This window comes from Dromaius novaehollandiae, chromosome Z (assembly GCF_036370855.1).
Source record: "Dromaius novaehollandiae isolate bDroNov1 chromosome Z, bDroNov1.hap1, whole genome shotgun sequence".
NCBI classification, from domain to species: Eukaryota; Metazoa; Chordata; class Aves; order Casuariiformes; family Dromaiidae; genus Dromaius; species Dromaius novaehollandiae.
The window spans coordinates 31,390,191-31,396,190 of record NC_088132.1 but is presented as its reverse complement, the minus strand read 5'-3'; positions in this window follow the sequence as shown (position 1 = coordinate 31,396,190).

Below are 6,000 nucleotides of genomic sequence, written 5' to 3'. Positions count from 1 at the left end.
TTGGTTCTGCGAGTGTTTGTATGATGCCTTTATACAGAACGCTCACTGCCTATGGACATCCAAGTCTAGTGCTGTAATACTGACATTTACGGAGAGCAAAATGATTGCAAGTGAGGGCAGAGCTCATCTTCATTCACAAACCCCTTTATGCTCAGTACTGAGGCATCGAATACCCTTTACTGCTGTTGACTCTGAAGCGAGCTCAAATGTCCTCAGTGTACTGAAGCAGCAGGGTTTTCCTCATAAAAGCTCCGCTGAGTTATACCTCAACAGTCATTCACTGAAAGACAGTCCCTAAATGCCTGAGACTAGGAAGAAACACCTGTGATAGGGAAGATGTTGCTTAAGTAGTCTCTACATTATCTTTCCCTCAGAAACACAGAGATAGGATATCTGCCTAGTATATGGAATAGTAGCTGGCTCAAATACAGAAATCCCTATGAGTTAGTAGTTATCTCAAATATGGAAATTCCTATGCTGTTCAATGAAATACCAATAAATGCATTAATAATAAATTATTGCAGTCTTAGCTAGAAAAGAGATTCATGCAGCTGGGACTCCATTCTTGGGCAAACCCTCAGAATCTAATGTCAGTTTTGAGTATGGAAGAGCAAAGACCTCGGTGAGAGAATTGCCCTTGAATTGGAACAGTCTGCACTAATTTACAAGCAGAAGGGAAAAATGCAAATAGAAGCATCTGAACAGCAGCTTTGATCTTGAGCTGCAGCACCTCAGGGAGCTAAAAAGACTTTATGGAAGGAAGGATGCATAATAATAAAAACACATTCATTGGTAGCTTCTCAGAGCAGGCCAGTTGTATTTGTTTTTTGTGATTACCGTCTAAACAATTTGAGTCATAATGGTTTAGAATAAAAATTTGCTCTCTGTTGTTGTTCAAAAGTTAGACTCAAAATAACTACTAAAGAGAAAAGAGAAATAATTCTCTCTCCAGTATTAACAGGCAAAGATTGAATTAAGGCAGGACCTTAATTGCACTTTGCATACCATTGCTCGAGTACACATGCAGTTTACTATTCAGTGGTGTAATTACAATGATGACTAAAGAAGTACGTTCCTAGAGAGCATGAGTTTTTAATAATTGTAAGCACAAAAAAACCAAAATTTTCATCCAGCTCATAATTTCTTGCCTGGCAATCTTGTGAGGGAACTAGAGTGGTGCATCTTATGGTAGATAGTGTCTCTTAACCACTCGGCCCCCTTCTAAGCTTTTGAAATAGTGCTGGTGGCCTGTTTGCTATTTCCTTATGGTGATGAAACTGCTACTTCATGATGGAGTTATCCTTTAGGGACCACTTCCTTGCCTCATGATAACTTGCAAAGCTCGGGACAGCTTGTATTCTGCAAGGGGCTGAACTACAGGCTGCAGGTCAGACACAGCCTGCCAGCACAACCTGCCTAGTAATCCCCTTCTTGTCCCTTTTTCCAAGGGTCCCTTGAGTATGCCAGTGCATGTCGGTTGGAAGCAAGTTTATGGGCAGTAGCTCAGATGGAGGAAACACATCTGGATGCTGGCTAGGGTTGGACGTGTACGGGCAGAAGAAAATGTAGGGGCATATGTGCCTGATTCCACGATGGGAGCAGAATTGGGCACATTATAGGAAAAGGACATACGACCATCAGCAAGTGACAGTGGGACACTCCAGCAGAAAACCTGGGCTCAGAGAGTGCTCTCTCCTCTAGAGGTACCACTGCTCTTTCTGTTCAATGCCAATATGAGTCAGCTTAGAGAGCTAGCAAGATGACATGCAGCGTTGTACATTTTCCGTTGTAAAGCTCAGTTAATTATTGCCTGTTTCTATGGGACGTCCTAATGCCTGAATAATCAGGCCTCATGTGAGTTCCTTCCAGAAAAGAAACAAAAGTGATACAGATTCTCTGGGGAGGCACAAAGAAGTGATGGTGCTCTGGGACATTTGAGGGAAAGCACAGCATCCTTGTTAAGTGGGTATGCAGCTTGGAGAGAGACTGGCTGGGCCCGTAGGTGCTCCATTGCTTGGGATTTGGCCTGTTTTGTACAGCATTTTCACACGGAGGCTAATACAAGCCTTCGTATTAAAGTCTAAGATGCAATTCTTCTGGTGATGGTGAGAGTGAATGCCGAGTTGCACATATTACAGCCAAGTACATAAAAGACTTTTTATTCTGTAAGCATTCAAGTGCTCAGTTAAAACTCTTTCCCTCCCTCTCATGAGGGGTAAAAAGTTGCTCTATTTAAGTCTGAGCAGTCAATATTTGCAGACAGCAAACACCAAAAGTTCACAGATATTCAGAATTAAACTCAGTTGGAATCTGAGCAAACAGTAAGAGAAAAAAAATCTCTCTGTTCATTAGTTTCACAGTTACAATTTTTACACAGATTATAAAGACCCAGATGCAGAAATTTTGAATTAAGAAAAGTTGTGCATCAACATGTATTAGAAGATTAAATAATACTTGTTTACAAATGTGCTTATCACTTCTGAAGACGACTGGTCTTTTGTTAGGCACCTAAACATACATTATGTACAGCTATTGTATTTGCACAACTAGGGGGCAAAGAAGAGAGTAGAAAAAAGAGGAGGAAAGAGAAGAAAAAAGACAGCCAGGATTTTAAATAAGTAATCTAATTGTTACCTGCTGTTACATGGATTTGAAGGGTGAATGCAATGACTATTCCCCAACATTGATCAAAATTAGGATTAACAGGAAGCTCTACTGAGAAATAAATGCAGATCACTGAATCTAGAAAGCTGAAGGAAATCTCTGGAGTCACTAAGACCACAATTATGTAGTCCTTCATCTGGAAATATTGATAAATAGCCTTAGGATTTTGTTGCATGTTTCCTGTGAATTGAATGTCATAAATAGATTTCTCAAAATCAGAGAGGAGCTGAGCATTGTTGTTACGAGTTTTGCTTCCCCAAGGCACTTTGCGAGAAGAAAACTGCCCAGTCAGACCAAACCACCACACCCTTCGGTAGCCCCATCTGCAACAAGCTGCACACTGTGGATGTTGCTTGACCTGTATAGGTACCAGCCATTCAATCGAAAAATTGTATAGAGGCAAGAGGCAGAAACTTGACACCTGCACGGTGGGTAGCATTCACGCACATAAATAGTGCCCTATTTAGCGTGTCAGCAGTGAACACCAAGGCTGTAGGGTATAAATTCAGCAAAATGCTTATGCCTACGCAGAGGCTTTAACACCTGTTTAGGCCCAAAGACGCTAAAGGAGCCACTTGGGAGTTTAAAGTATGCATGAAACTCCTCTGTTAATCAATGAGAGTGGAATTTCTACAATGAAATTCTATCACTGGGACTTCATAACACAGAAACAGATACTGGATCTTCACATTCCAGTTGATTTTATTTTTACAGTCTTATACTGCTTCTGACTCTTCAGTGCCACATTTTAAATCTTAGTCATATTAATTTTCAGTCTCACAGGATGCCGTTCTTCAGCTATTGATGCATTTTACATGCCCTTATTTTGAACTGGGAGTTCAAAGGCAAGGTAATCTTAAATGCTTTGAATATTTACCCTCCTTCCAAATAACTGGCAATGAAAGTGCTAGTTCTAAGCGGTCCTAAATTTGGAACCAGAACTCCTTTCTATAGCTGAACACCATCCATGCGGCAACTGCATGGTGAATACAAAGGAAAAACATAGACAGAAATGTCCCTGAAAGAGCTGTAGTTCCCCATGTTCTCCTGTTTCTCTAACTGCAGCTCCTAAGCCTTTATTCAAAGCCTGCTCTGAAGCCGACGGAAATCATTCCATCGTTTTACCGTTTCAGCAGGCTTTGAATCAAGCGTAAATATTAGGAAGAACAGAGACCTCAAATTTCTTTTACAGTTATGCAGAGGCTGCATAATTTTTATCTGATCAATTGGGCCACTGATGCATTTTCAGGTATTTTTGAAGTCTGGTTTTATCTTTTTAGAGTTGCTGATACACAGTTTTATCCAGATCCTCAGGACATTTGGATCCTCTTTCTACAAGCCTCAAGCACCTAAACTGCTGAATCAAGGGGTTTTGTGACTAGTGTCTAGACACCCAGACTGGAGTTTGAAAATCTAATCTAGTGCAGCGATAAGCCTCAGACAACAGAAGATAAGTAAGAAGAACAAGATCTTCATTATTATATTTTCTTTAGTCATGGATTTAAGGCAGTCTCATGATTTTTTGAGGCCTGATCCATTATCATTTAAAACTGGAAACTGGCAAAAACCATCATTCCTTCTCTAAACCTCTGTTATCTCTAGTCCTCAGAAATACTAGTAATAACACTATACTGTTCCTTAACTACTGACTGTAAACATCATGCATAGTGTCCTTTCTGCAAATATTAGATATTTCTTCTTCACATCTTCTAAAGGTCGCTGTCAAACTGGGCACTTACCACTGTAGGGCCCTGCCTGCTGACCTTCTAGCTGTCATGTAAGTAGCAGAAGCTATAGGCATTAACCAGTTGTGAAAAAGTGGAGCATCGAAATACATCTGTTTCAGAGTACAGTGTTCACCAGTGCAGAGAATGCGTGCAAAAGAGAAGGGGGGGGAAAAAAAAAAGGATGAGGGAACGTAATACCGTCCAGGAGCTAGCTGCCTGACCCCCACGAGCCATTTTATGTTGTTCATCTGTAGTGGAGAAATGTTACGATGAGCACTGAGTGCCATCAGAGCCTAATGCTGTGCATGGAATAAAAAGGTTAGGAGCAGCTGATAGTGAAGAGTTACTGATGTGTTGAATTGGCTATATTAAACTGTCACAGACTATACAGAACACACAGCGGAAAATATAATCTAGTATCTAGTGTCACAATAGGTACTTTGTTTGCAAAGCAGAAATTAGCAAATTCAGATATCGTTCTTGTTTATTAATCATATATCAGAGCTATTCCAGCATTTCCCAGTAACATCATCATCTTCCGTAGATATGCTACAGAAGTAGACACAGCAACAGTTTGCATCGTTTTCTGCTCAGCCAGTAATAGATTACATATGGGGAAACAAACTGGTTTTATTTACATGAAATTCACTAAAATAACCCAATGCGCAAAAAGGACATTCTTGAAGTCCGTTTGATAAGCAGCAAACATCTCATGCTATTGCTTTGCCAGTGGGATTAAAATTCTACCAATCTTCTTTGGGACACTCAGTGCCATTTTTGCTTCCATTTGACTGGCAACTGGGAAGAGCATATATTTAATAACCTGTGCAGAACACTACCTTCAAAAGAAAATGACCTGTCTACAGCTATGCTTCAGTGTCAGTATAGGTATGAGCCCAACTCCTAACATATAAGCTCAACTACATCGCCAGGTGGCCCAGAGTACACTGCATGAACACATTCCCATGTTGAAGGGGATGCTTCTTTTTTTCAACGATGTAAGCGATACATTAAAGAAGCATCTGCCCCTGCTGAGGGTTGAGTTTAGAGCAGTCTCACAGAGACAAATATAACAGGAAACTGTCAGTGAGTACATTAAAATAGTAGGATTGGTTTGAGTCTGTAAGGAAGAGGCAGCACACCTGGCCTGTGAGACTTTACACACTGTCATAATAGTGTAAGTTAAGATCCTTTGGAAGAAAAACAAGGCAGCCTAACCTTTCCACACTCTTGAACGGGTTAAGAAGATTTCAGAGCAGTAGGTATAAAATGCAGATAGAACAGAGCACAGGGACGAAGGAACTATGCATCAACAGATTAACTAATTAGAAAAATATCAGAAGCAAAGTTGCACATGTGAATATTATTATTGGAAAAAGGATTTTGCTAAAGAATTTTTTTTCATAAAAGGAAAATGCTTCAAGTTCAAGCCATGCTTAAAAGCATAACCATATGGGACAAGAGAGCAACAGCTGCACTCAAATATTTTCTTAAGAGATGAACATTCATACTCACTCTGTGCTATATCAAAATAACATTTCTGTATATCAGCTTAGTTAGCAAGTGCTTTTGAAAGAGAGTCATTGTTTGTCCTTTCTGAAGCCATTTT